The 21,681-nt window shown below is 32.2% G+C and overlaps 1 long non-coding RNA gene and 3 other non-coding genes across 4 annotated transcripts in view; 3 read left to right on the forward strand and 1 right to left on the reverse strand.

Moving 5' to 3' along the window:
* Positions 1 to 21,681, forward strand: part of LOC109193534 — an 86,617-nt gene that overhangs the window by 33,127 nt on the left and 31,809 nt on the right. The window contains exon 2 of the long non-coding RNA XR_002056298.1: positions 9,416 to 9,420. This is a non-coding gene — a long non-coding RNA (uncharacterized LOC109193534). The remainder of the gene's footprint in view (positions 1 to 9,415; positions 9,421 to 21,681) is intronic.
* TRNAY-GUA lies at positions 8,921 to 9,006 on the forward strand. Its single transcript is given in 2 exon segments — positions 8,921 to 8,957; positions 8,971 to 9,006. It is a non-coding gene; the product is annotated as a tRNA-Tyr (tRNA).
* TRNAY-GUA lies at positions 20,439 to 20,524 on the forward strand. The gene is given in 2 exon segments: positions 20,439 to 20,475; positions 20,489 to 20,524. It is a non-coding gene; the product is annotated as a tRNA-Tyr (tRNA).
* TRNAD-GUC lies at positions 20,588 to 20,659 on the reverse strand. Its single transcript has one exon. It is a non-coding gene; the product is annotated as a tRNA-Asp (tRNA).

Below are 21,681 nucleotides of genomic sequence, written 5' to 3' on the forward strand. Positions count from 1 at the left end.
TATTAGTTAGGATTAGTTAGAGTTTTATTCAAGATATACTCTGTAATCCTATTGTTGTGTAATTGATCTCAACGGAATTCTCTAATCTTCTGATGTTATCATTGCTTGAATTCGAGGAAATAATTGCTCAATTAATAGCTAGCGTGTAGGTATACACATTCAGTGCTAAAACTTTAGAGATTTTATATATCAGTGTTTAGATTTAATTTGTATTAATTGGGCTAATTAGCTTATTGTCTAGCAACTCGGTTATAGAAATTATTTGTACGGGAGATATATTTTCTATGTAGATATATAGCAATTTTGTCATCTTTGTATAAAAAGAAAACATAATATCACTGGTTTGAATTACACATTATTGAACACGTCTTTAATTTGTAGACGATATTGGTAGTAGTAACATAATTTTGTCCATCATCTTCCCGCCATCAGGATGGGTGATTCGAGAAAAAGCCACGTACAAATGACGGTGATTAAAGATTGATTTTTTCAGCAATAACCTAACGTGAGTTAGTGTTTGGCCCTGACCTTTGTTGATAGTCATGGCATATGCGAGCATCAATGGGAATTGTTTATGCTGGAACTTGAAGGGCAATCTCATATCAGAAGGGGTGAGAAACATTCAGGGGATAAAAACTTTGGTTCCTTAATATGTCCCATTAACTATTCTTACTTTGACAATGTGATCAACCAATCTTGTGACGATGAGGCGCGTACCGTTGCAAAGACCAAGAGAGTGGTGTATGTTCCGCAATAACATAATAGGTGCACCAACATTTAATCTCAATGAATAATTAGGAAGTCTAGATAATCTCAAACTATTTAAGAATTCAGGAGTGTGTACTTTTCATTTTTTCCATTTTAAGTACAAATTGACTTCAATGGTTTACTATTAATTAGAATTCGAATAAATTGGAAAAAGAATCCATCTTTATGCAAATAAATTGGAAAATGAATCTTCCATCTTTATGCAAATACAAATCGGATTGTAATATATTACTTACCGTACATTAATCTATACTAATATGAATATTAATTAATCGGTAAAAAAATTAATAAAGCATAATTGTTAACAAAATTTTATATGGAAATTAAGTAATATCTTGATGAATTAGAAAAAAGAATTTCGTTGGAATTTTAATGAATTTGAAAAAGAATTAGTTAACTAATGATATGAAAAATTCTAACGAATTTCTAATATATTAGTAAATTTTTATATAAAATTGTAGTCAATATATACTATTAATTTATTAATACAAATGTGATTCTAATATATTAATTACGTACACTAATCTATACTAATATAAATATTAAGTAATTGGTAAAAAAAATTAATAAAGCTTAATTGGAAACAAAATTTTATTTGAAAATTAAAGTTGAAGAAGAGAATTTTACTTTTATTAATAGTATAGAATGATGTAAATAATAATTAATAAATTATTATTTTCTTATAAAATTACGCAGAATTTTCAAGGAATTTTCTCATTTATTACGCAAAATTTGCTTCCATTATTCTCACAATTATAATGGTTTAATTATTCTCAGAATTTGGTAACCATTTTCCATTTTGAGTACATATTGACTTAAATTTGTAGTAAATATTCATTATATATTAGTTAATTTCCATATAAATTTTTGTTACCAATTAAGCTTTATTAATTTTTTAACCAATTAATTAATAGTCATATTATTTTGGACGAGAAAGTTGAAGAGGTCGGTTTTACTTTTATTAATAGTATAGAAGTATAGATTGATTTAAATAATAATAAATAATAAATTATTATTATTTTCTTATAAAATTACGCAAAATTTTAAAAGAATTTTCTCATTTATTACGCAGAATTTGTTTCCATTATTCTCACAATTATAATGGTTTAATTATTCTCATAATTTGGTAACCATTTTTTATTTTTAAGTATATATTGACTTTAATCTATACTATATATAAAAACAAAATCCTGAAATTTTAACTTCCCGCCCTATTCCTACGAAATCTCTCTTCCTAATAAAATATATTGATTTCTACTTTCCCATTCGTAAAATAATTCTGCGTTAAAATTCTATTCTAATATTTTAAAATAGTGTAATGCAATCTATATCTATACTATATATAAAAACAAAATCCTGAAATTCCTACAAAATCTCTCTTCCTAATAAAATATATTGATTTCTACTTTCCCTTTCGTAAAATAATTCTGCGTTAAAATTCTATTCTAATATTTTAAAATAGTGTAATACAATCTATACTATATATAAAAACAAAATCCTGAAATTTTAACTTCCAGCCCAATTCATACAAAATCTCTATTCCTAATAAAATATATTGATTTCTACTTTCCCATTCGTACAATAATTATGCGTTAAAATTCAATTCTAATATTTTAAAATAGTGTAATACAATCTATATCTATACTATATACAAAAACAAAATCTTGAAATTTTATCTTCCCACCCAATTCCTACAAAATCTCTCTTCCTAATAAAATATATTGATTTCTACTTTCCCATTCGTACAATAGTTCTACGTTAAAATTCTATTCTAATATTTTAAAATAGTGTAATACAATCTATATGATATATAAAAACAAAATCATGAAATTTTAACTTTCCGCCCAATTCCTACAAAATCTCTCTTCTTAATAAAATATATTGATTTCTACTTTCCCATTCGTACAATAATTCTGCGTTAAAATTCTATTCTAATATTTTAAAATAGTGTAATACAATATATACTATATATAAAAACAAAATCCTGAAATTTTAACTTCCCGCCCAATTCCTACAAAATCTCTTTTCCTAATAAAATATATTGATTTCTACTTTCCCATTCGTACAATAATTCTGCGTTAAAATTCTATTCTAATATTTTAAAATAGTGTAATACAATCTATACTATATATAAAAACAAAATCCTAAAATTTTAACTTTCCGCCCTATTCCTACAAAATCTCTCTTCCTAATAAAATATATTGATTTCTACTTTCCCATTCATAAAATAATTCTGCGTTAAATTTCTATTCTAATATTTTAAAATAGTGTAATGCAATCTATACTATATATAAAAACAAAATCCTGAAATTCCTACAAAATCTCTCTTTCGAATAAAATATATTGATTTCTACTTTCCCTTTCGTAAAATAATTCTGCGTTAAAATTCTATTCTAATATTTTAAAATAGTGTAATACAATCTATACTATATATAAAAACAAAATCCTGAAATTTTAACTTCCCGCCCTATTCCTACAAAATCTCTCTTCCTAATAAAATATATTGATTTCTACTTTCCCATTCGTAAAATAATTCTGCGTTAAAATTCTATTCTAATATTTTAAAATAGTGTAATGCAATCTACACTATATATAAAAACAAAATCCTGAAATTCCTACAAAATCTCTCTTCCTAATAAAATATATTGATTTCTACTTTCCCTTTCGTAAAATAATTCTGCGTTAAAATTCTATTCTAATATTTTAAAATAGTGTAATACAATCTATACTATATATAAAAACAAAATACTGAAATTTTATCTTCCCGCCCAATTCCTACAAAATCTCTCTTCCTAATAAAATATATTGATTTCTACTTTCCCATTCGTACAATAATTCTGCGTTAAAATTCAATTATAATATTTTAAAATAGTGTAATACAATCTATACTATATATAAAAACAAAATCCCGAAATTTTAACTTCCCGCCCAATTCCTACAAAATCTCTCTTCCTAATAAAATATATTGATTTCTACTTTCTCTTTCGTACAATAATTCTGCGTTAAAATTCTATTCTAATATTTTAAAATAGTGTAATACAATCTATATACTATATATAAAAACAAAATCCTGAAATTTTAACTTTCCGCCCAATTCCTACAAAATCTCTCTTCCTAATAAAATATATTGATTTCTACTTTCCCATTCGTACAATAATTCTGCGTTAAAATTCTATTATAATATTTTAAAATAGTGTAATACAATATATACTATATATAAAAACAAAATCCTGAAATTTTAACTTCCCGCCCAATTCCTACAAAATCTCACTTCCTAATAAAATATATTGATTTCTACTTTCCCATTCGTACAATAATTCTGCGTTAAAATTCTATTCTAATATTTTAAAATAGTGTAATACAATCTATACTATATATAAAAACAAAATCCTGAAATTTTAACTTTCCGCCCTATTCCTACAAAATCTCTCTTCCTAATAAAATATATTGATTTCTACTTTCCCATTCGTAAAATAATTCTGCGTTAAATTTCTATTCTAATATTTTAAAATAGTGTAATGCAATCTATACTATATATAAAAACAAAATCCTGAAATTCCTGCAAAATCTCTCTTTCTAATAAAATATATTGATTTCTACTTTCCCTTTCGTAAAATAATTCTGCGTTAAAATTCTATTCTAATATTTTAAAATAGTGTAATACAATCTATACTATATATAAAAACAAAATCCTGAAATTTTAACTTCCCGCCCTATTCCTACAAAATCTCTCTTCCTAATAAAATATATTGATTTCTACTTTCCCTTTCGTAAAATAATTCTGCGTTAAAATTCAATTCTAATATTTTAAAATAGTGTAATGCAATCTATACTATATATAAAAATAAAATCCTGAAATTCCTACAAAATCTCTCTTCCTAATAAAATATATTGATTTCTACTTTCCCTTTCGTAAAATAATTCTGCGTTAAAATTCTATTCTAATATTTTAAAATAGTGTAATACAATCTATACTATATATAAAAACAAAATACTGAAATTTTATCTTCCCGCCCAATTCCTACAAAATCTCTCTTCCTAATAAAATATATTGATTTCTACTTTCCCATTCGTACAATAATTCTGCGTTAAAATTCAATTATAATATTTTAAAATAGTGTAATACAATCTATACTATATATAAAAAACAAAATCCTGAAATTTTAACTTCCCGCCCAATTCCTACAAAATCTCTCTTCCTAATAAAATATATTGATTTCTACTTTCTCATTCGTACAATAATTCTGCGTTAAAATTCTATTCTAATATTTTAAAATAGTGTAATACAATCTATATACTATATATAAAAACAAAATCCTAAAATTTTAACTTTCCGCCCAATTCCTACAAAATCTCTTTTCCTTATAAAATATATTGATTTCTACTTTCCCATTCGTACAATAATTCTGCGTTAAAATTCTATTATAATATTTCAAAATAGTGTAATACAATATATACTATATATAAAAACAAAATCCTGAAATTTTAACTTCCCGCCCAATTCCTACGAAATCTCTCTTCCTAATAAAATATATTGATTTCTACTTTCCCATTCGTACAATAATTCTGCGTTAAAATTCTATTCTAATATTTTAAAATAGTGTAATACAATCTATACTATATATAAAAACAAAATCCGGAAATTTTAACTTTCCGCCCTATTCCTACAAAATCTCTCTTCCTAATAAAATATATTGATTTCTACTTTACCATTCGTAAAATAATTCTGCGTTAAATTTTTATTCTAATATTTTAAAATAGTGTAATGCAATCTATACTATATATAAAAACAAAATCCTGAAATTCCTACAAAATCTCTCTTTCTAATAAAATATATTGATTTCTACTTTCCCTTTCGTAAAATAATTCTGCGTTAAAATTCTATTCTAATATTTTAAAATAGTGTAATACAATCTATACTATATATAAAAACAAAATCCTGAAATTTTAACTTCCAGCCCAATTCATACAAAATCTCTATTCCTATTAAAATATATTGATTTCTACTTTCTCATTCGCACAATAATTCTGTGTTAAAATTCAATTCTAATATTTTAAAATAGTGTAAGCAATCTATATCTATCTATCTATACTATATTTTTTTGAAAGTTACTGGCTCTATTACATTGTAGTATCTATTCATATACTTTCTCAACCTACTGAAACACAAAGAACCAATAACGCCTCCACTGAGGCTCGAACTTATAATCTTCCAAATGGAAGTCTAACCCGGATACCATTGGACCACATAGTCCTGGTATCTATCTATACTATATATAAAAACAAAATCCTGAAATTTTATCTTCCCGCCCAATTCCTACAAAATCTCTCTTCCTAATAAAATATATTGATTTCTACTTTTCCATTCGTACAATAATTCTGCGTTAAAATTCTATTCTAATATTTTAAAATAGTGTAATACAATCTATACTATATATAAAAACAAAATACTGAAATTTTATCTTCCCGCCCAATTCCTACAAAATCTCTCTTCCTAATAAAATATATTGATTTCTACTTTCCCATTCGTACAATAATTCTGCGTTAAAATTCAATTATAATATTTTAAAATAGTGTAATACAATCTATACTATATATAAAAACAAAATCCTGAAATTTTATCTTCCCGCCCAATTCCTACAAAATCTCTCTTCCTAATAAAATATATTGATTTCTACTTTCCCATTCGTACAATAATTCTGCGTTAAAATTCTATTCTAATATTTTAAAATAGTGTAATACAATCTATACTATATATAAAAACAAAATCCTGAAATTTTAACTTCCCGCCCTATTTCTACAAAATCTCTCTTCCTAATAAAATATATTGATTTCTACTTTCCCATTCGTAAAATAATTCTGCGTTAAAATTCTATTCTAATATTTTAAAATAGTGTAATGCAATCTATATCTATACTATATATAAAAACAAAATCCTGAAATTCCTACAAAATCTCTCTTCCTAATAAAATATATTGATTTCTACTTTCCCATTCGTAAAATAATTCTGCGTTAAAATTCTATTCTAATATTTTAAAATTGTGTAATACAATCTATACTATATATAAAAACAAAATCCTAAAATTTTAACTTCCAGCCCAATTCATACAAAATCTCTATTCCTAATAAAATATATTGATTTCTACTTTTCCATTCGTACAATAATTCTGCGTTAAAATTCAATTATAATATTTTAAAATAGTGTAATACAATCTATACTATATATAAAAACAAAATTCTGAAATTTTAACTTCCCGCCCAATTCCTACAAAATCTCTCTTCCTAATAAAATATATTGATTTCTACTTTCGCATTCGTACAATAATTCTGCGTTACAATCTATACAATAATTCCGTCGCCGGAAGGAGTTATTGTCTCGTATGCTCGCCGTCGTACCCACAACTCGCTGGAGAAGAACCTCGCTGCTACTCACTATCGACGGTTACTACTTTACCGCCAAGTCTCGCCATCTCGACTCACAGGAGTCACAGCAGCGCTGGTCTAAACAAGATTAGAAGAATAAAACATAAAAATACAGAAAAGCCCTTCGAATTCACGGTCAGCAAACGGCTTCATTGACGGAGGATCAAAACTGTCCAACGACCAATAACAATGTCTACTAAGTGGCAATTTTTATTATGGAGGATGAAAAGTGTCAATGCCTCAATAAGTCTAGGACCAAAAATGGCACTAACTCCGGAATACAATACAAGAATATTTAATTATGGTTATATTATTATTGTGTCTCACGACCATTATATACTAACAGTACTTGAAAAGAAACTAATAATAATAATAATATAATATAAGTGATAATAATAAATCTAAAAGTAATTAAGTGTTAATAATAATAGTAAGAATATTAACGTAAGAGTTGTAACATAGAATAAATTGTAATAATTAATAACTATAGTCTAGGATTAAATTTGGAATTGTCAGAAAAGATAAACGACCTCTGGTGAAATTAACTCTTAAATAATTATATATCAATTTAAATATTCTTAATATATTACAACAATTCCATTCCGTGCATCGCACGGGTGAAAATACTAGTTTGTGGTAACAATTCATTAGATATTAATTAATTTTTATATAAAATTTTGTTACCGATTAAGCTTTATTTTTTTTATTAATTAATTAATGTTCATAATAGTTTAGGAGGGAAGGTTGAAAAGGAAGATTTTACTTTTATTAATAGTATAGATAGATTGGTGAAAATAATAATTAATAAATTATTATTTCCTTATAAAATTATGCAGAATTTCAAAATAATTTTCTCATTTATTATGCGAAATTTGTTTTCATTATTATCAAAATTATAATGATTTAATTATTCTCAGAATTTGGTAACCATTTTCTATTTTTAAGTACATATTGACTTTAATTTGTGGTAACAATTCATTAGATATTAGTTAATTTTCATATAAAATTTTTTTATCAATTAAGTTTTATTAATTTTTGTATCAATTAATTAGTATTCAAATTAGTTTGGGCGGGAAAGTTGAAGAAGATGATTTTACTTTTATTAATAGCATAGATAGATATTAGTTAATTTCAATATAAAATTTTGTTACCAATTAATATTTATTAATTTTTTTTACCAATTAATTAATATTCATATTAGTTTGGGCGGGAAAGTTGAAGATAAGGATTTTACTTTTATTTATAGACTAATGATTCTATTATAATGCAGTATAATCCAACAGGGTAGCTCAAGTGGCAAATGAGCTCTCTTTGTGGGGGAGAATTCTGGGATAACCCGGGTTCTATTCCCACAAGTGACGATTCCCTTTGGGCCAGCTTCTGTGCCTCTCGGAGCGAATCGGGTGGACCTGGACCGTTAAACGGACAGAGAAAGACCCGGACCACAATGTATGGTTTACACCAAAAAAAATTATAATGCAGTATCTATTCATAACTATTGAAGCACAAACAGTCAATAATGCATGCCTCCAGTCCTTCATTGAGGCTCGAACCCACAACCTCTCACATGCGATAGCAACTTGGTGCCACTAAATCACAAGATTTAGCACTTAATGGAAGGACGCCGTATAGGATGCGTAGCTTCATACGATAACTTTCACTTCAAGTCACTAGTCTTGGTCCTATTTGTAATAAATAAATAATAGTTGTTGAGACATCTAACAGATATCCGATCTTAGCTCAGTTGGTAGAGCGGAGGACTGTAGTTTGATGACCGAAATCCTTAGGTCGCTTGTTCGAATCCGGCAGGTCGGATTTTTTATTTGTTAATATTTCCTTTTATCATTAAACGAAAGAAATCCAAAAACTGTAGGAAACGCCGTTGAAGGGGATCGAACCCGGGTCACCTGCGTGACGGGCGGGAATACTCACCACTATACTACAACAACATTATTGTTTAGCCTTTTACATAGTAAAGTAATAAATAAATAATGAAACGAGCTTCAACACTATAATGACTAAAAGCAGAGTTGGATTGTGTTAGTATTCCAACACTTCTCATGGCCAAGCCTTTACTGTAAATTTGATAAAAATATTACTTCAAAATCTTAATTAGTTATTGAAGAACTCTAATAGCAAATAATCCTTCTAATTCCATTTGTTGTTCTCTTCTCTCATATGTGTATATATATATATATATATAAATGAGGTTACTAATATCTAGGGGGAGTGGAGGAAGGTTTCTAAACTCTATTTTATCAAGGAATGTAGTCAAAATTTTCTTTTATCTTCTTTATTGTATCTGAGCCAATATACATCAGAAGAAAAGAAAGAAAAGCATGATCCTATGATTGAAAATAAAATTAAAAAAAAAAATTAAAAATTGTTCATTATTCACAACCTAACGAAAAAGTTAACCCAAACTAATTATTTGCTTTGGAAATCTCAAGTTCTTTCACTGGTTTATAGCCTATCAAGGAAAGCAAACCACCAGAAACTTTTAAAAAAGATGATGGCGAGGAAACACCAAATTTGGCATACACTACATGGTTCAACAGTGACAACCTTCTAATAATGTGGTTACTTGGCACTGTTGCTAAGGAGGCATTGCTCAACCTTAGCTTGATGAAACTAGTACTACTTACTGTTAGGATTGATACGGTTCACAACACCAAAATACAACAGCAACTTGGACTGAAAATAATGAGAATATTTCTAGTGTAAGATTAAATAAATCATACACACAATAAAGACAATTTGAAGAAGGATTTTCTGTATTGACAAAAGGATATTACAAATATAACTCTCTATATTTTTTGCTATGCTAATAGTTCGGGCAGTTTTCTTCAAATGTGGGAATCTTTAAAATACAAATTTTTGCTTGCTCTCACACAGTTTTGCTCATTTGTTCCTTTCTGTTTTGTTCTTTTTTCCCTAATGCAAAATTAATTAGCATATACTATGCATTTATTCATTTTTAACAATAGCTTCATGATGTTGTGTGACATTAATTTTGCTCAAAATTTCCATTATCTTGATTCCTATAAAAGTCATCAGTAATCAGTTGTAACCCATGACTTAATCCAAACTAATTAACTCTAAAATCTTCTAGCTGGCTGCAGCACTATGAATCATGCCTGGAATCACTAGAATATTTGTATCTATTATCTGAGTAAAAGATATTTTTGGTCCTAGACTTATAGTGGCACGGACAATTTTGGTCCTTAATAAAAAAATCAGACAATTTATGGACACTCTTATTATGACGAGGACAATTTTGGTCCTCCGTCACTCTTCCCGTTAAATGCCCCGTTTGAGAGGGGGTATTTGCGTCTTTTCATGCACCATCATCTTCATCTTCGTCCCCTTGGCCTAAAAAGTCACCGGACTCAGTGTGACATCTCCTTTCTCAGCGGCAGGGGCATCCGCTTCTTCATCTCCATACTTGCCTGTGACTATTTTAACTTCTAGTTAAAGCTTCCTCCTTTATGGACCTTTCATCTTCTTGGTTGTTAGAATCGAGAGAGGTGATTGTGAGCTCGTAAGCTTATCAGCTTCTCCATAATAAGCCTTCACTGGATTCCTGCCTGATTACCCAGAAGTTAACAAATCAAAGTCCACAGTTTCTTGAACAAAAGGCTTTGTTTTGTCTCTGAAAGAAAAATCTAGGATGGGTTTATGTTGTGGTTTCATCTTTGTCACAGGAGAATCAGATCCCAGAACTGGAGATTCTACTTGACTGCCTGAATCTTCTCGCATTGAGCCACTGTGATCGAGATGGAGATGAAGAAGTCGATGCCTATGCGGCTGAGAAAGGAGATGTCACGCTCGAGTCCGTCGACTTTTCTAGCCAAGGGGACGAAGATGAAGATGATGGTGCATGAAAAGACGTAAATACCCCCTCTCAAACGGCGCATCTAACGGGAAGAGTGACGGAGGACCAAAATTTTCCTCGTCATAATAAGAGTGTCCACAAATTGTCTGATTTTTTTATTAAAGACCAAAATTGTCCGTGCCACTATAAGTCTAGGACCAAAAATGTCTTTTTCTCCTATTATCTCATTCTAACTACACATTTAAGCATCCCTCTATCAACTTAAGAGTGAATTGAAATAGAAACGCAAATTATGCTGTGGAAACGTGTTCACCATGTGAACACATGGGTATCTATAATTTCTGTGTTGTAGAAATTATAAATCTACAGTATAAAAATTATGAATCTACAGTATAGATGTTAAAATCTACAGCTTAGAAATTATGGATCTATCCAGTATGATTAACATGGTCCCACAACATAATTATTGGAATAGAAATGCAATAGATTAACTTTTTGATGGCCTAAAAAAAATTTCAGTTTACAAATTGGGGAGGGGCTGCGCAAACGCAAGCCCCCTCTACCACAAATTATGACGTAGGCTCCACCACATGGGCAGACCTTAGGCTGGTACCCCTCCAAAGTGCAATGGAAGTTAATCGCCTAGGACATGGGGCTTCATGATCACCCATTGACCCCGTCCAGGTAAGTATGTTTCAATCTTTCCCTGGACCCTCTCTTATATGGCACTGCGCAGTTCCAACATCTATTTTTTTTCAATGTGGGACTCTTCGAAATATAACATGCTTGTTTTCACACATGCTAACTCCATAGTTGTAGAGGTTCTATAAACTGATTCATAGTGTTATTTTGTAGTTGTCCTGTAAAGTACAATTTTCACAGAAATGGCCATTTGCAGCAGCAGAATATAATGTAGAGGGAGAGGGGCTTTGTTCTGCACTTTAATTTGCACTGCAAAGGTATACCATTTTTGCCCAATGCTTTGCATTTTGCAATATGGCATTGATTTTAAAATGTTGGGTAATCTTTTGTGAAGCATTTATAGTTTCAATCAAAATCCAACTGAATTTGGCACATATACAAAATATATGAATTGCAGATTGCAGACACCAACTACCTAGTTAAACTTTCTAAAATGCAACGATTAATGTTAATGCTGGCTGGCAAATACTGCCTTTTCTTCCCACAGTCTCCATAACATTTGTTGTCTGTCTAGTCCTAAATCAAGAAACATGCTACTCAATCATTATTGCGGGGACCGTGGTCCACACAGTGTGTAGACCACAGTCCAAAAACACATAAAGTACATTATTCCAACTCATAAAAAACATTATTCTAACTCATAAAATACAGAACAAGTAATTTTTTTAACATCAAAATGACGTCATTTTAAACCATGGCCCACACATGACACACCACAATGATTTGGGCAAGGACTCGGGCCCAAAGATACACAACTTAAATACTAAATGTTACTTTTCTATACATATTCACAAATGGTATAACAAATTAACAAGTGAATAATTTGCCCCTGTTACTATCAATTTGCATGCAACCAAAAGAGAGTATAATGGCACAAATGTTAAAAACTAAAAGTTGGGAAGGAGCCGCGCAAACGCAGGCCCCCACTGCAACAAATTATGACGTAGGCTCTTTGACACCCCTCCAGCATGCAATGGAAGTCAACAACTTAGGCCATGAGCCTTTATGATCACCCATTGACCCCGTCCAGGTAAGTATGTTGTACTTCTCCCTCAGCCCATTTTTGTGTTGCTCTACTGCACCCCAGCATAGGTTAACTTGGCAATGTGGGACTCTTTCAACTATACAAGATTAATTAGCTTAATTAGTGTATATTTTGCATTAAAAACACTACTAAATTTGGCATATCTAAGAACTGTAACAACATGCATTTGACCTCAGCTCCTCCATTCGTTGTTCCCTCCCTCCCTCCATTTTTGCACTTAATTAAGATTTCAATTGTAACACCCACAAATTCTAACACAAACTCACAAGGAAAATAATCTATTTAAACAAGAAGTGCTCTTAAAATTTTATTCAACTAGGATACTATTTAAACTCCTTAAAGCCAAGTGGTTATTAATGTTTTTCACTGCCTATAGACTTGGAATACAAAAGCTATCCAAAATTGCGTCTTTATTGCCACTTCTCAAGTTATCTTCTTATCTCTTTCATTTTTAGTTATCTGTGTTTGTTATGTAGACCAAGGTCATATAGTAAGACTATCTGTTCTTTTGTTTTGATTGACTAAACCATTCAAGTTATGCATAATATTACTACTATCCTCACCTCAAAAGAGATTATTTGTTTAACATTTGACAAAACCAAGTAAAGAGAGATGAATATGACATTTCTCTGTTGTTCTAATCTTGTCTTTGTTTTAGCATATTTGCTATGATTTGATCTGCAATTTTTTTTTTTTTTTGAAAAACAAAAACTTATATTAATTAACGAGAGTCAAGCTCCAAAACATGAGCAAAAGACAGAAAAGGGACCGAGGAACAGTCCACACGGTCAGACCTAGAAAAGAGCCTCCCGAACTAGCGAGTGGGCGACTCTATTCACGGACCTTTTAACAAACAAAAAGCAAAGATTAGTAAAATCTTTTGCTAGTTCTAGTTCTCTAATGTCATTAACAATAAGATCAAAAGATGAAATCAAAGACTCCGCATGAATTCCAGTGATGACCTTCAGGCAGTGGGTCTCAAGCAGAATGTTGTCCATATTAAGCTCTTTCAACCACTTGCTTCAGCTAAGCCAGGGCTTAGAATCATCGTTACTAGGATCTCTCTGGCAACAATAAGATCGCCATTGGAGTCACGTAGAAGAAGCCCGAAACCCATCTTCATGTTCAAGGAATCAAGTGCAGCGTCAGTGTTGATCTTCCCCCAGCATCTTGCAGTTTGGCCAGTGTCGTTTAAGGTCTGTGCATCTCCAAAGTTAATCTCCTGCCATTGGAAGAGGTATGTCGTCTGGGCTCCTCCAACAACTGCATGAACTGGGATCACAGTACGGTTCCATAATTTGTCATTCCTGCCCTCCCAGCAAACTGCGATCAAAAGGAAGAGTTCATATAAAAAATTATAATGGTGAAAGATTAACTTTTTAGTGATTTTTAAAAATAAGATGAAAGTTGATTTGGTGTAGTGTCACCGACTCACCGCAGAAGATGCAATGAATGTGTTGGCAAATTTGCAATCCTTATACCATAGATCATGGTTCACAGTGAACAATGGACCATAGTGCATGTGTTTTATGTTGTGAGTTTTTTTCTGTGCGCCTAAATCAGATTTGAAAAATAAATTATTATATATAACATGTATGTGTCGTCTGCTATATGGACCAAGGTCCATGATATAAATTGTGCTGCAAATTTGATAAAGTTTTAGAAGGGGCCGCGTGAACGCAAGCCCCCATTGTCACAAATTATGACATAAGCTCCACCACTTTGGTACACCTTAGCTCGGCACCCTTCCTAACAAGTGCAATAGAAGTCACCAATAGGGATGTCAATTGAACCCGCACCCGACGGGGAACCCGATTTCCCGCCCCTACGGGGACGGGGATGGGGACAGAAATAGGGGATCGGGAATGGGGATGGGGGCAATTTTGAATTCCCCGCCGGGGACGGGGGCGGGGATGGGGAGTACTCTCCCCGCCCCGCCCCGTCCCCGATATATATATATATATATATATATATATTGCCACACAACACACACAAATGTAGTACTTTGTATACAATATATATAATTTTAGAAGTATTCTTGTCATTGTATGTCATGCATATTTAAATAAAATGTTTAATTGTAAAATATTGAATACAACTTTGAGTTGGGGATGGATATATATGCGTTATTTATTAAAATGTTTAATTTTTATTTTTTTTATAACTTGTTAACGGGGTGGGGATTCCCCGTCCCCGAGTAATCCCCGTGGGGATGGGGATGGGGGAATTTTTCATTCCCCGGCGGGGATGGGGATGGGGACGGGGAATGGGAAGAAAGTCGGGGACGGGGATGGGGGGTATGTCCCCCGCCCCCACCCCGCCCCGTTGACATCCCTAGTCACCAACCTAAGCCATGGGTCTAAACGATCGTCCATTGACCCCATCTAGGTAAGAATGCATTCCAATTCCCTTCAATAGGGATGTCAACGGGGCGGGATGGGGGCGGGGATTATACTCCTCTTTTGTAGGCTTTGTTCAGCTCGAGCGTCAGTTTTCTTCAAATGTGGGACTCTTTAAAATACAAATTTTTGCTTGCTCTCCCACAGTTTTGCTCTTTTGTTCCTTTCTGTTTTGTTCTTTTTTCCCTAATGCAAAATTAATTAGCATATACTAGCACTTATTCATTTTTAACAATAGCTTCATGATGTTGTGTGACATTAATTTTGCTCAAAATTTCCATTATCTTGGGTCCTATAAAAGTCATCAGTAATCAGTTGTAGCCCATGACTTAATCCAAACTAATTAACTCTAAAATCTTCTAGCAGGCTGCAGCACTATGAATCATGCCTGGAATCACTCTAAAATGTTTGTATCTATTATCTCATTCTAACTACACATTTAAGTATCTCTCTATCAACTTAAGAGTGAATTGTTGGAATAGAAATGCAATAGATTAACTTTTCGATGGGCTAACAAAAAATTTTCAGTTTACAAATTGGGGAGGGACTGCGCGAACGCAAGCCCCCCCTACCACAAATTATGACGTAGGCTCCACCACATGGGTAGACCTTAGGTTGGTATCCCTCCAAAGTGCAATGGAAGTCACCTGCCTAGGCCATGGGGCTTCATCATCACCCATTGACCCCGTCCAGGTAAGTATGTTTCAAACTTTCCCTTGACCCTCTCTTATATGGCACTGCGCAGTTACAACATCTATTTTTTTTCAATGTGGGACTCTTCGAAATATAACATGCTTGTTTTCACACACTTTTGTTCTTTTAATCTTATCTTTTGCTAACTCCATAGTTGTAGAGGTTCTATAAACTGATTCATAGTGTTATTTTGTAGTTGTCCTGTAAAGTACAATTTTCACGGAAATGGCCATTTGCAGCAGCAGAATATAATGTAGAGGGAGAGGGACTTTGTTCTGCACTTTAATTTGCACTGCAAAGGTATACCATTTTTGCCCCACTTTGCATTTTGCAATATGGCATAGATTTTAAAATGTTGGGTAATCTTCTGTGAAGCATTTATAGTTTCAATCACAATCCAAGTGAATTGGGCACATATACAAAATATATGAATTGCGGATTGCAAACTTTATAAAATGCAACAATTAATGTTAATGCTGGCTGGCAAATACTGCCTTTCCTTCCCATAGTCTCCACAACATTTGTTGTCTGTCTAGTCCTCAATCAAGAAACATGTTACTCAATCATTATTGCGTAGACCGTGGTCCACTACGGGTGTGAACGAGTCGAGCCTACCTCAAGCTCGAGCTCGGGTTGGCTCGAGTTCGAGCTCGATAAACAATACGTAGGCTCAAACTCAAAAATTGAAACTTGAGCTCGGCTTGGTTATGAAACGAACCAGCTCATGTTCAGCTCGAGCTCGGTCGCTCGAACTCGAAGTTGACCGAGCTCGAGCTCCTGGACTCATTTACACCCTTATGGTTCAGACATGTATACATAAAGTATATTATTCTAACACATAAAATAACATTATTTTTAAACACATAAAATACTTTTAACATCAAAATGACATTATTTTGGACTGTAATCCACACAGTACAACACAATAATTTACCCATGCTACTATCATTTTACATGCAGCTCAAAGAGAATAGATTAACCCAAATGTTAAAAACTAAAAGTTGGATAGGGGCTGCGCGAACGCAAGCGCCCACTACCACAAATTATGACGTAGGCTCCACCGCTTAGGTAGACCTTAAGTTGACACCCCTCCAACGTGCAATGGAAGTTGACAACTTAGGCCATGAGCCTTTATGATCACCCATTGACCCCGTCCAGGTAAGTATGTTGTACATTCTCCCTCAGCCCATTTTTATGTTGCTCTACTGCACCCCAGCATTGGTTAAGTTGGCAATGTGGGACTCTTTCAACAATACAATAATTTCTGTTGTTTTCTTTTTCATGCTTCCTTTTGTTTTGTGGTGTTCTTTTCTTTAATCTTTCTCCTAACATTTACAATGCCAAGATTAATTTGCTTAGTGTATATTTTGCATTAAAAACACTACTAAATTATTGGCATATATAAGAACTGTATGTAACAACATGCATTTGACCTCCCTCCATTCATTGTTCCCAATCTCAATCACTATATATAACTCATCCACAATTTTTGCACTTAATTAAGATTTCAATTCTCAGGTGTACTTTAAGAGGCTTGTTCTTGCACTAGAAATGTCCAAAGCGATATTCAGTAAACCAATTCAGGGATGGATTGTTGGTACCTATATTCTATTATATTGTTTGTATCCTTAGTCATCTTAGCTGGGTTTACCACATGTAGAGCATCACCTTTGAAACGGGATCGGAGTTGGTCGTTTCGGGGGATAATCTTGAGATGATGATGAATGATGATAAACCAATTCAAGATTGCTTCTTGCAAAAAATTCTGTGGCAGTCACAAAATGCAGTCTGTGGAGTAATAAGAAATGGATGACATGTTAACTTTATACTCTAAACATACAAAATCTTCAGAACACAATGATTTTCACGTATATTGTATTAATTAATGTTTAATATAATGAACATACTTGGTTCCATGTTTTCTCTGCGTTGCTTGAACTGGAGACTTGATTTCTCCCTCCAGACCTTTCGCATTCCAACTTTGATGAAGAGAGTTTTAGTTATGTGGAAGACGAAAGAGAGGACCAGAGTCTCAGATAATAACCCTTATATTTTCACGTTCCAAAGTACGAGAGATTTACTAGTGATATTATTTCTTAATTGACCAATAATAAAATTAGAACATTATTAAATTTAAAATGAATATTTATCTTAATTGGGGAACTTAAAATAATTAATTAATGAGTCACATCAATAATTATTCTAACATTCTTCCACTTGGCTCATTGTTAGGAACAACTAACTTTCATGCAGAAAGAAAATCAAAAGGCAAAATCCTCAACTCCGCCAGTTCAGCAGCCTGTTGATTTAAGTCACCAGACCGAAATGCTTGACAAAATTGCAAAGGAGCAACATTCGCTCAAGCTTTCTCAATTTGGTCTCAAAGAACGAGTGGATCTCTCGTGTCAGCTGAAAGTGGATACAGCCAACGATAATCTTTTTTCCATGGCCGAATATCAACTTCAGATCTTGAACTATGTTAAGGATCTCTCTATCAAGGTTGATTCGCTTCTGAAACCTTCTGATCCTCCCACTGATGGTGATGATGCCAAAAAGGGGGAAAAAGAGACATAGGAAATCCTAAGAAAAGCTATTCAAGCAGTTTTATCTCCAAAAGCTTTTCATAACCAGTGTTAGTTGTGAAGTTTTTCAAAGGCATATTCTTCCTCATACTTCACAACTTGAAGCAGTCTTGTACTTTTCTCAAGTGAAGATCAATACAGACGTCAAGACAAGCTTCAACCTGTTGTAGAACCATCAGATTATCTTTCCAACATCTCAGCTTAAGAAGAAGTTGATAAAGGCGGAGTAAACTGGAGGAGTTGAAAAACCTTATTTCAAGTGGCTGTCCGGCTTAGTGATCAAGGAAGCCAGCTTGAAGTAGTTTGTACTAAGAGTGATAGTGCAAACCCTTTCACAAGTTGTGAAAGAAGAGTGGAGTAGGCATAGTTGGTCGAACCACTATAAAAATCTCTCTATCCATCTCTCTTTACTTATCGCTTTTACTTTCGTGCCTTGCATATCATATTACATCGACCAAACGCTAAAGTTTTACTAACACGAAGCGTGCAAAGAATACTTAAAATAACACACTATCTCCACTGCGTATATTTCTGGAAGGAGTTTATTCGAAAAGAACCGATTAGAGTCTATTCACCCCCCCCCCCCCCCCTCTAGACTCTCTCTGACCCTACCGGGACCAACACTCATAAGTCATAAATATAATAATAAAATGTAATATGTATAGGTATGCTAATTCCTTCGATGCATTGGTTAAACATGAGACATTATTAAGTAAGAAACTAATAAGGATCATAGAGGCAATACATAACAATTTAATTAACATAGTCGTCCATGTATCACAATACTAAGCTCCGAGTATCAAATATATCAAAACAGAAAACTTAACATAATATTAACAATGTCAAGAACTTTTTGGTCTAGTGACACCAAGTTGTTCTCTCATATGAGAGGTTGTGGGTAGGGGTGAGCAAAATAACCAGACCGACCGAAAAATTGATCACCGATAATCAAATCGCCCGAAATTTTCAGTTATCGGTTCAGTCTATGCACTTCAAAAAAGTCGATTATTTCGATTTTTCGGTCGGTTATTGTTTTTTTTTTTTTTTTTTTAAATCGATAACTGGCCGAAAAACCAATGCTTAATTTATATATAAAAAATGAGGTTTAGTACCCAAACTAAGTCTTATAAATAAATAATCCCAAACTAAGGCCAAAAATTTGTGAAGTTGGTAACTGTGACTTAAAGCCGTGTTTAGGTTTAGCAGTGTAGTGAGCAACAGGAACATGTAATTTACATGGATAAGTAACTATTTGGTCCTAATAATATCTAGTCAAAAAAGAAAATTAAAGAAGCTTTAAACCGCTATAATGTCCATGTTTAATATTCTCAAATTATAAAAAAAAAAAAAAAAAAACAATGAAGTTTCCTTCACATTTTTAATAGCTTTTTTAATATTTAACACACACACACACACACACACACACACACACACACACACACACACATATATATATATATATATATATATATATATATATATATATATATATATATATATATATATATATATATATATATAACATTCTTTTATATTAATAATGAGATGTGTAATTTATAATGTGTTTTCTATGGAAATTATTTTATCAAATTAATTATGTTTCATATTTTGTTATGAATATTTTTATAAAGTTTCGATGTGTTTTATTTTTCGCACATATCCAACAATATTTACAACTATATTTCTTCGGTAATTTATTTATTTTTTTAAAATTATCTCTTTTGTTTTGATGTTTCACCTTTACTAGAAAAATTTTCTGAATCCGTCCCTACTTCTTTGCCCTTCAATCAAATTTCTGACTTTATCCTTACATATGGAAGAGCAACTTGGTGCCACTAAATCATAAGATTTGGCACTTAATTGAAGGACGTCATATAGGATGCGTAGCTCCCTATGATGACTTTCGCTTAGAGTCCTTCACCATAATATTTGTGGTTGTCTTGTCCTATTTCTAATAATAAATAAAAATTGTTGGGATTTCAAACATATATCCGACCTTAGCTCAGTTGGTAGAGCGGAGGACTGTAGTTTGACAACTGAAATCCTTAGGTCGCTGGTTCGAATCCGGCAGGTCGGAATTTTTGTCTGTTAATATTTCCTTTTATCATTAAACGCAAGAAATCCAAAAACTGTTAAGAAACGCCGTTGCCGGGGATCGAACCCGGGTCACCCGCGTGACAGGCGGAAATACTCACCACTATACTACAACGACTTTGTTGCATAGTCTTTTACATAGTAATCATAAATAATTAAATGAGCTTCAACACTTTGATGATTAATGGCAGAGTTGGTATTAGTATTCCAACACTTCTCAATTCTCATAGCCAAGCATTTACAGTAAATTTGATAAAAATATAAATAGTAAATATCATTTTTGGTCCCTAGACTATTGCTTTTTTCAAATTAGGTGCATGACTTTCTAACTAGTATCATATTTGATCCTTCGGTCTAAATTTTCGGTCACATATTACCAGAATTTCAACCGAAAAAATAATATGTTATAACTAGAAGGGTATTCTGATCATTTCAAATTTATTTTATTTTCCTCTTTTATTTGTTTCTTCTTCCCCTCTCCGTTTCTATTTCTCACAAACCTTAAAAGAATATCTAGACTTCTTCTTCCTCTTACGAAATACCCAAATAACCTAGCAAGGGCTTCTCGATTCTACCTAGCAAGGACTTCTACAAAATACCCACTGGAGCATCTTCCAACCATCGTGATCTTGCAAGTGTCAACTTTCAAATTTTACTGCAAAAAAAAATAATAATAATAATAATAAAAGGAGAAATTCATAGAGAAGGTCAATTAAAAATTACAGCTTGATGAACATTTCAACTTGCATAAGTGCATAACAAATAAAGGCACAGGGCATACCAGTTCACTGATAACAATAACTCCCTGCAGACTGCAGTGAGCTATCTCATTGTCGAGTGTCTGAATATTCCAATCCAAATTCCTTGCTTTGTCATCTGTAGGCATTCTCATTTGATAGGATGAATTAATTAAAACTGACTCGGGAGAAACAGTTTCATTAATGGATTTATATTTTTAACAGCTTCACTGAAGTAGAGAACGAGGGGAAGTGTTCTAGCATTAGACTTCGTAGTGGGTATTTCGTAGAAGCCCTTGCTAGGTTATTTGGGTATTTCGTAAGAGGAAGAAGAAGTCGGAATATTCTTTTACGGTTTGTGAGAAATAGAAACGGAGAGTTGAGGAAGAAAGGGGAAAAAAAA

This window comes from Ipomoea nil, unplaced genomic scaffold (genome assembly GCF_001879475.1).
Source record: "Ipomoea nil cultivar Tokyo-kokei standard unplaced genomic scaffold, Asagao_1.1 scaffold1895, whole genome shotgun sequence".
NCBI lineage: Eukaryota > Viridiplantae > Streptophyta > Magnoliopsida > Solanales > Convolvulaceae > Ipomoea > Ipomoea nil.